This window comes from Oncorhynchus mykiss, chromosome 29 (assembly GCF_057628025.1).
Source record: "Oncorhynchus mykiss isolate SJ-2025 chromosome 29, ASM5762802v1, whole genome shotgun sequence".
NCBI classification, from domain to species: domain Eukaryota; kingdom Metazoa; phylum Chordata; class Actinopteri; order Salmoniformes; family Salmonidae; genus Oncorhynchus; species Oncorhynchus mykiss.
Window position 1 is genome coordinate 5,275,270 of NC_143050.1, and position 9,418 is coordinate 5,284,687.

Consider the following 9,418-nt stretch of genomic DNA (forward strand, 5'->3'; position numbering starts at 1 on the left):
ACCAGACTACAGAGGTAAAGAGGGAGTTTACCTGCTGGTGGTGAAGGAGACCAGACTACAGAGGGAGTTTACCTGCTGGTGGGGAAGGAGACCAGACTACAGAGGGAGTTTACCTGCTGGTGGGGAAGGAGACCAGACTACAGAGGGAGTTTACCTGCTGGTGGTGAAGGAGACCAGACTACAGAGGGAGTTTACCTGCTGGTGGTGAAGGAGACCAGACTACAGAGGTAAAGAGGGAGTTTACCTGCTGGTGGTGAAGGAGACCAGACTACAGAGTTAAAGAGGGAGTTTACCTGCTGGTTGTGAAGGAGACCAGACTACAGAGGTAAAGAGGGAGTTTACCTGCTGGTGGTGAAGGAGACCAGACTACAGAGGTAAAGAGGGAGTTTACCTGCTGGTGGTGAAGGAGACCAGACTACAGAGGTAAAGAGGGAGTTTACCTGCTGGTGGTGCAGGAGACCAGACTACAGAGGGAGTTTACCTGCTGGTGGTGAAGGAGACCAGACTACTGAGGGAGTTTACCTGCTGGTTGGGGTAGGAGACCAGACTACAGAGGGAGTTTACCTGCTGGTGGTGAAGGAGACCAGACTACAGAGGTAAAGAGGGAGTTTACCTGCTGGTGGGGAAGGAGACCAGACTACTGAGGGAGTTTACCTGCTGGTTGGGGTAGGAGACCAGACTACAGAGGGAGTTTACCTGCTGGTGGGGAAGGAGACCAGACTACAGAGGTAAAGAGGGAGTTTAACTGCTGGTGGTGAAGGAGACCAGACTACAGAGGGAGTTTACCTGCTGGTGGTGAAGGAGACCAGACTACAGAGGTAAAGAGGGAGTTTACCTGCTGGTGGTGAAGGAGACCAGACTACAGAGTTAAAGAGGGAGTTTACCTGCTGGTTGTGAAGGAGACCAGACTACAGAGGTAAAGAGGGAGTTTACCTGCTGGTGGTGAAGGAGACCAGACTACAGAGGTAAAGAGGGAGTTTACCTGCTGGTGGTGAAGGAGACCAGACTACAGAGGTAAAGAGGGAGTTTACCTGCTGGTGGTGCAGGAGACCAGACTACAGAGGGAGTTTACCTGCTGGTGGTGAAGGAGACCAGACTACTGAGGGAGTTTACCTGCTGGTTGGGGTAGGAGACCAGACTACAGAGGGAGTTTACCTGCTGGTGGTGAAGGAGACCAGACTACAGAGGTAAAGAGGGAGTTTACCTGCTGGTGGGGAAGGAGACCAGACTACTGAGGGAGTTTACCTGCTGGTTGGGGTAGGAGACCAGACTACAGAGGGAGTTTACCTGCTGGTGGGGAAGGAGACCAGACTACAGAGGTAAAGAGGGAGTTTAACTGCTGGTGGTGAAGGAGACCAGACTACAGAGGGAGTTTACCTGCTGGTGGTGAAGGAGACCAGACTACAGAGGTAAAGAGGGAGTTTACCTGCTGGTGGTGCAGGAGACCAGACTACAGAGGTAAAGAGGGAGTTTACCTGCTGGTGGTGAAGGAGACCAGACTACAGAGGTAAAGAGGGAGTTTACCTGCTGGTGTTGAAGGAGACCAGACTACAGAGGTAAAGAGGGAGTTTACCTGCTGGGGGGGAAGGAGACCAGACTACTGAAGTAAAGAGGGAGTTTACCTGCTGGTGGGGAAGGAGACCAGACTACAGAGGTAAAGAGGGAGTTTACCTGCTGGTGGTGAAGGAGACCAGACTACAGAGGGAGTTTACCTGCTGGTGGTGAAGGAGACCAGACTACAGAGGGAGTTTACCTGCTGGGGGTGAAGGAGACCAGACTACAGAGGTAAAGAGGGAGTTTACCTGTGGGTGGTGAAGGAGACCAGACTACAGAGGTAAAGAGGGAGTTTACCTGCTGGTGGTGAAGGAGACCAGACTACAGAGGTAAAGAGGGAGTTTACCTGCTGGTGGTGAAGGAGACCAGACTGCTGAGGGAGTTTACCTGCTGGTTGGGGTAGGAGACCAGACTACAGAGGGAGTTTACCTGTTGGTGGGGAAGGAGACCAGACTACAGAGGTAAAGAGGGAGTTTACCTGCTGGTGGTGAAGGAGACCAGACTACAGAGGGAGTTTACCTGCTGGTGGTGAAGGAGACCAGACTACAGAGGTAAAGAGGGAGTTTACCTGCTGGTGGTGAAGGAGACCAGACTACAGAGGTAAAGAGGGAGTTTACCTGCTGGTGGTGAAGGAGACCAGACTACAGAGGTAAAGAGGGAGTTTACCTGCTGGTGGTGAAGGAGACCAGATTACAGAGGTAAAGAGGGAGTTTACCTGCTGGTGGTGAAGGAGATCAGACTACAGAGGTAAAGAGGGAGTTTACCTGCTGGTGGTGAAGGAGACCAGACTACAGAGGTAAAGAGGGAGTTTACCTGCTGGTGGTGCAGGAGACCAGACTACAGAGGGAGTTTACCTGCTGGTGGTGAAGGAGACCAGACTACTGAGGGAGTTTACCTGCTGGTTGGGGTAGGAGACCAGACTACAGAGGTAAAGAGGGAGTTTACCTGCTGGTGGTGCAGGAGACCAGACTACAGAGGGAGTTTACCTGCTGGTGGTGAAGGAGACCAGACTACTGAGGGAGTTTACCTGCTGGTTGGGGTAGGAGACCAGACTACAGAGGGAGTTTACCTGCTGGTGGTGAAGGAGACCAGACTACAGAGGTAAAGAGGGAGTTTACCTGCTGGTGGGGAAGGAGACCAGACTACTGAGGGAGTTTACCTGCTGGTTGGGGTAGGAGACCAGACTACAGAGGGAGTTTACCTGCTGGTGGGGAAGGAGACCAGACTACAGAGGTAAAGAGGGAGTTTAACTGCTGGTGGTGAAGGAGACCAGACTACAGAGGGAGTTTACCTGCTGGTGGTGAAGGAGACCAGACTACAGAGGTAAAGAGGGAGTTTACCTGCTGGTGGTGCAGGAGACCAGACTACAGAGGTAAAGAGGGAGTTTACCTGCTGGTGGTGAAGGAGACCAGACTACAGAGGTAAAGAGGGAGTTTACCTGCTGGTGTTGAAGGAGACCAGACTACAGAGGTAAAGAGGGAGTTTACCTGCTGGGGGGGAAGGAGACCAGACTACTGAAGTAAAGAGGGAGTTTACCTGCTGGTGGGGAAGGAGACCAGACTACAGAGGTAAAGAGGGAGTTTACCTGCTGGTGGTGAAGGAGACCAGACTACAGAGGGAGTTTACCTGCTGGTGGTGAAGGAGACCAGACTACAGAGGGAGTTTACCTGCTGGGGGTGAAGGAGACCAGACTACAGAGGTAAAGAGGGAGTTTACCTGTGGGTGGTGAAGGAGACCAGACTACAGAGGTAAAGAGGGAGTTTACCTGCTGGTGGTGAAGGAGACCAGACTACAGAGGTAAAGAGGGAGTTTACCTGCTGGTGGTGAAGGAGACCAGACTGCTGAGGGAGTTTACCTGCTGGTTGGGGTAGGAGACCAGACTACAGAGGGAGTTTACCTGTTGGTGGGGAAGGAGACCAGACTACAGAGGTAAAGAGGGAGTTTACCTGCTGGTGGTGAAGGAGACCAGACTACAGAGGGAGTTTACCTGCTGGTGGTGAAGGAGACCAGACTACAGAGGTAAAGAGGGAGTTTACCTGCTGGTGGTGAAGGAGACCAGACTACAGAGGTAAAGAGGGAGTTTACCTGCTGGTGGTGAAGGAGACCAGACTACAGAGGTAAAGAGGGAGTTTACCTGCTGGTGGTGAAGGAGACCAGATTACAGAGGTAAAGAGGGAGTTTACCTGCTGGTGGTGAAGGAGATCAGACTACAGAGGTAAAGAGGGAGTTTACCTGCTGGTGGTGAAGGAGACCAGACTACAGAGGTAAAGAGGGAGTTTACCTGCTGGTGGTGCAGGAGACCAGACTACAGAGGTAAAGAGGGAGTTTACCTGCTGGGGGGGAAGGAGACCAGACTACAGAGGTAAAGAGGGAGTTTACCTGCTGGTGTTGAAGGAGACCAGACTACAGAGGTAAAGAGGGAGTTTACCTGCTGGGGGGGAAGGAGACCAGACTACTGAAGTAAAGAGGGAGTTTACCTGCTGGTGGGGAAGGAGACCAGACTACAGAGGTAAAGAGGGAGTTTACCTGCTGGTGGTGAAGGAGACCAGACTACAGAGGGAGTTTACCTGCTGGTGGTGAAGGAGACCAGACTACAGAGGGAGTTTACCTGCTGGGGGTGAAGGAGACCAGACTACAGAGGTAAAGAGGGAGTTTACCTGTGGGTGGTGAAGGAGACCAGACTACAGAGGTAAAGAGGGAGTTTATCCAGTTTATTCTCCAGTTGTACCAACAGAACAGAGGGTAGAGGTGGTTTATCCAGTTTATTCTCCAGTGGTACCAACATAACAGAGGGTAGAGGCGGTTTATCCAGTTTATTCTCCAGTGGTACCAATAGAACAGAGGGTAGAGGCGGTTTATCCAGTTTATTCTCCAGTGGTACCAATAGAACAGAGGGTAGAGGCGGTTTATCCAGTTTATTCTCCAGTAGTACCAATAGAACAGAGGGTAGATGCGGTTTATCCAGTTTATTCTCCAGTGGTACCAATAGAACAGAGGGTAGAGGCGGTTTATCCAGTTTATTCTCCAGTAGTACCAATAGAACAGAGGGTAGATGCGGTTTATCCAGTTTATTCTCCAGTGGTACCAACAGAACAGAGGGTAGAGGCGGTTTATCCAGTTTATTCTCCAGTAGTACCAACAGAACAGAGGGTAGAGGCGGTTTATCCAGTTTATTCTCCAGTGGTACCAACAGAACAGAGGGTAGAGGCGGTTTATCCAGTTTATTCTCCAGTGGTACCAACAGAACAGAGGGTAGAGGCGGTTTATCCAGTTTATTCTCCAGTAGTACCAACAGAACAGAGGGTAGAGGCGGTTTATCCAGTTTATTCTCCAGTAGTACCAACAGAACAGAGGGTAGAGGCGGTTTATCCAGTTTATTCCTCCGCAGTTTCATCAGGACGGCCGCACGTCGACCTCTGTACCGCCGTCTCTACTGAGTGTCGGGGATCGGGGCCTTTTTCCCGGGGTGAGCAGTATGTGCTACACTGCCGAAACGTTGAAGTAGAAATCTTTATCCAAATCCAGGTTAGTGATCTCTGTTCTGATGTCCAGAAGCTCTTCTCATCACAGGAAACAATGGGGGAAACATTATGTACAACAACAACAACGAAGAAGTTACGATCAGTGCAAACCCCCCCCCCAATTAAATAGCAGAACTAGTCAGGAGGCTATAAAAATGGCCGCTAAACATTCTACTGACAAATTTCCACATTCTTTCAATAAACATCTATCTAACATCTAACATCTATTCTCTAAATTTCAATCAATCAATTTAATTGAAGATCCCAGGACACGGCTGCATGGACCACAGACTGAGACTACATCAATCAGGTATTCATAAAGACAGAATTTATAAAGCAGAAGAGATATACACTACACTATATAAACAAAAGTATGTGGACACCCCTTCAAATTAGTGGATTTGGCTGTTTCAGTCACACCCGTTGCTGACAGGTGTATAAATTGAGCACACAGCCATGCAATCTCCATAGGAAACATTGGCAGTAGAATTGCCTTACTGAAGAGCTCAGTGACTTTCAATGTGGCACCGTCATAGGATGCCACCTTTCCAGTTCATCAAATGTCTGCCCCGGTCAACTGTAAGTGCTGTTATTGTGAAGTGGAAACGTCTACGAGCAACAACGGGGGTGTAACACGTAAAAAAACATCTGTCCTCGGTTGCAACACTCACTACCGAGTTCCAAACTGCCTCTGGAAGCAACGTCAGCACAAGAACTGGTCGTCGGGGGGAGTCTTCATGAAATGGGGTAACAAGGCCTGAGCAGCCGCACACAAGCATAAAATCACCATGTGCATAAGATCACCATGTGCATAAAATCACCATGTGCATAAGATCACCATGTGCATAAAATCACCATGTGCAATGCCAAGTGTCGGCTGGAGTGGTAGAAAGCTCGTCGCCAGTGGACTCTGGAGCACTGGAAACAGACACCTCCCTTTATGGTCTCAAACTGGTCTTGAATGTACAAAAAAAAAACTAAATTCATGACCTTTTACCAGAGCCTGAACTCAGAGAACGTTAACATTGTCACATCTGGTGGCTTATCCATTGAAAAAGTGTCATCCTACAAATAACTAGGTATCCGGTTGGGTGACAAGTTGTCCTTTAACAGCAGCTGGTGTGAGATCTCTCCTATTAAGTCATTCTCAAGGTTCTGCTCGCGTGAGTCAGAACACCTCATGATAAGCTGTAGACCACACTATTTACCAAGTGTGTTTATCATCTATATTTTTCGTAGCTGTATATTTAACACCACAAACTGATGCTGGCAATAAGACCCACACTCAACGAGCTATATAAAGCAATAAGCAAACAAGAAAATGCTCATCCGGAGGCCAGTGATTTTAATTCAGGAAAACCGAAATCCGTCTTACCTCATTTCTACCAGCATGTCACCTGTGCAACTATAGATCATCTTTAACCACACACACAGAAATGCATACAAAGCTCTCCTTCGCCCTCCATTTGTAAAACCTCAAACAGGAAGTACCAGTCAATGCCGAAGTGGTCCGATGATGCGGTTGCTAAGCTTGCACAGACTGGAATATGTTCCGGGATTCATCCAATGGCATTGAGGAGTAAACCACCTCAGTCATCAGCCTCATTAATAAGTGCATCGATGACGTCATCCCCACAGTGACCGTACGTACATATCCCAACCAGAAGCCATGGATTACAGGCAACATCCACAATGAGCTAAAGGCTAGAGCTGCCGCTTTCAAAGAGTGGGACAATAACCCAGATGCTTATAGGAAATCCCGCTATGACCTCTGATGTCCCATCAAACGGGCAACGTGTCAATATAGGTCTAAGACTGGACAACTGTGTGACCACGCTCTCCGTAGCCGATGTACGTAAAGCCTTTAAACAGGTTAACATTCACAGACAGATTACCAGGACGCAAACTCGGAGGATGCGCTGACCAGCTGACAAGTGTCTTCACTGACATTTTCAACCTCTCCCTGAGCCAGTCTGGCATACCTACATGTTTCAAGCAGGCCCCTGTGCCCAAGAACGTCAAGGTAACCTGTCTAAATGATTACCTGTAGCCATAAAGTGATTTGAAAGACTGGTCATGGCTCACATCAACACCATTATCCAAGACACCCTGGACCCACTCCAATTCACACACCGCCCCAACAGATCCACAGATGACGCAATCTCTATTACACTCCACACTGCCCTCTCCCACTTGGACAAGAGCAACACCTTTTGTGAGTGCTGTTCCTTGACTACAGCTCAGCGTTCAACACCATAGTGCCCTCCAAGCTCTTCACTAAGCTAAGGACCCTGGGACTGGGACTAAACACCTCCCTCTGCAACTGGATCCAGGACGTCCTGACGGGACGCCACCAGGTGGTAAGGGTAGGCAACACAAAATCAGCCACGCTGAGCCTCAACACCGGGGCCCCTCAGGGTTGCGTGCTTAGTTCCAGCCTGTACTCCTTGTTCACCCATGACTGCATGGCTGCTCAAAACTCCAACACCATCATTAAGTTTGCCGTCAACACGACTGTGGACCGTCATTGTAAATAAGAATTTGTTCTTAACTGACTTGCCGAGTTAAATAAAGATTAAAGTTAATTAAAATAATATCACACGCTGTTGCTATTATCTATCTACCTCGATTACCTCGTACCCCTCCAACATCAAAGCTTTTGTGGAGCGATGGGTAACGATGCTTCGTGGGTGACTGTTGTTGATGTGTGCAGAGGGTCCCTGGTTCGCGCCCGGGTCTTGGCGAGGGGACAGTCTAAAGTTATACTGTTACATTGGAAGGTACCCCTTCTGTGTATATATATATATATATTATAAGTTATCGTTACTCATTGTGTATTTATTATTGCGTGTTTTACTTTTCTATTATTTCTATATTTTCTTTCTCTTTGCGTTGTTGGGAAAGGACCCGTAAGCATTTCACTGTTAGTCCTACAGCTGTGACAAATAACATTTGATTGGATTGATCTACTCTTATTCTATGGTCCATGCAGCTATTGTCCTGGGGTTCTTCCAGTCAGCAGGTGGCAGCAGTGAGCCCCAAGCAGCAGCCAGCCACACCGGAGTACAGATACGCTGTCGAGAAAAAAAACTGGTTGAACCCCAACACACTATTAACAGTGGCTTGAGGCCTAAATGGAACCCTGTTGAGTGCACTAATTTTGATCAGGTCCCAAAAAGGCTCTATCACAAATGTTTTACTTGCAATGGTCTCATATCGGAGTGGATTGACAGAGTGACTTTACAAACACACCCTTGGGTAGTGAGGACACACTCAAGACACACTCACATCAAACCATGCCTCCAAGACACACATCTTGTTTTCAGTATCATTTGTTTCCCCAAAAGGAGGAGGAAAACCAAGACGAAATCAGCCAGTACAGTACAGTCCTTCTTAAGCATTTGAGAAAGAGCCTGGTGTCCAGCACCATTCTCCGGCACCATCCTTCCAGCACCATCTGCCATCACCATCCTCCGGCACCATCCCTCCAGCACCATCTTCCATCACCATCCTCCGGCACCATCTTTCCATCACCATCCTCCGGCACCATCCCTCCAGCACCATCCCTCCAGCACCATCCCTCCAGCACCATCTTCCATCACCATCCTCCGGCACCATCCCTCCAGCACCATCTTCCATCACCATCCTCCGGCACCATCTTTCCATCACCATCCTCAGACAATTGCTTTTATTTTTTGTCAAATTTAAATTTCTGGAAAAGGCTGAAACGAAAGGTTAAATTCAGGTCATGTGACATAATTAATCAAAACACAGGACCCAAGGCATGATAGATGGAAGAGGAGGGCGAGACATCCCACTCACTCTTTTTTTTTCTGGTTCATATAGCCTACAGTCAATGAACTAAGCAGACCAGACCCAGCTGCTAATGTATTGGTGCCTATGGGAGAGCACCCCAAAAATGGAGATCACAATTGAGTTATGAGTGGGACATCTTCATTTATCCACCATCTTTGATGATCGCTCAAACACTGGCACTCAGACTCGTTCTTTGTCTCCTTAATAGGGGTATTTTCCAAGTTAAAAAAAAAAGAACAGTATATCCAGAGATGAACTCTAGGTGGCGATGATGACCAGTAATTCCAGCCAGACAGCCCTTTGTACTGTACTGTACCAGCAGGAACAATAGAAGCTATAGAGGAGGAAAAACATATTTTGCTCATATGGTGTCTAGGATTATGACCAATATGGAGTAGATTTAACACCATGCATGTTTGTTTGGTCTACTAAGTTAAACACTGTGGATTTGGGATGGATGGATGGATGGATGGATAAAGATTGATATAGAGAGAGAAAGAGATGGATAAAGATAAAGAGATGGCTAA

The 9,418-nt window shown here is 48.3% G+C and overlaps 1 long non-coding RNA gene across 9 annotated transcripts; it reads left to right on the top strand.

The window, feature by feature from the left end:
* The first annotated feature begins 15 nt into the window (after window positions 1-15).
* Window positions 16-4,466, top strand: LOC149970324 (uncharacterized). Of its 9 annotated transcripts, none has more exons than XR_016493174.1 (3): window positions 16-325; window positions 556-3,867; window positions 4,113-4,462. It is a non-coding gene; the product is annotated as an uncharacterized LOC149970324 (long non-coding RNA). The 9 variants fall into 9 exon arrangements; XR_016493178.1 differs by having other exon boundaries at window positions 268-1,883; window positions 2,016-3,867; window positions 4,113-4,466; XR_016493176.1 differs by having other exon boundaries at window positions 268-1,507; window positions 1,655-3,867; window positions 4,113-4,466.
* The last annotated feature ends 4,952 nt before the right edge of the window (window positions 4,467-9,418 follow it).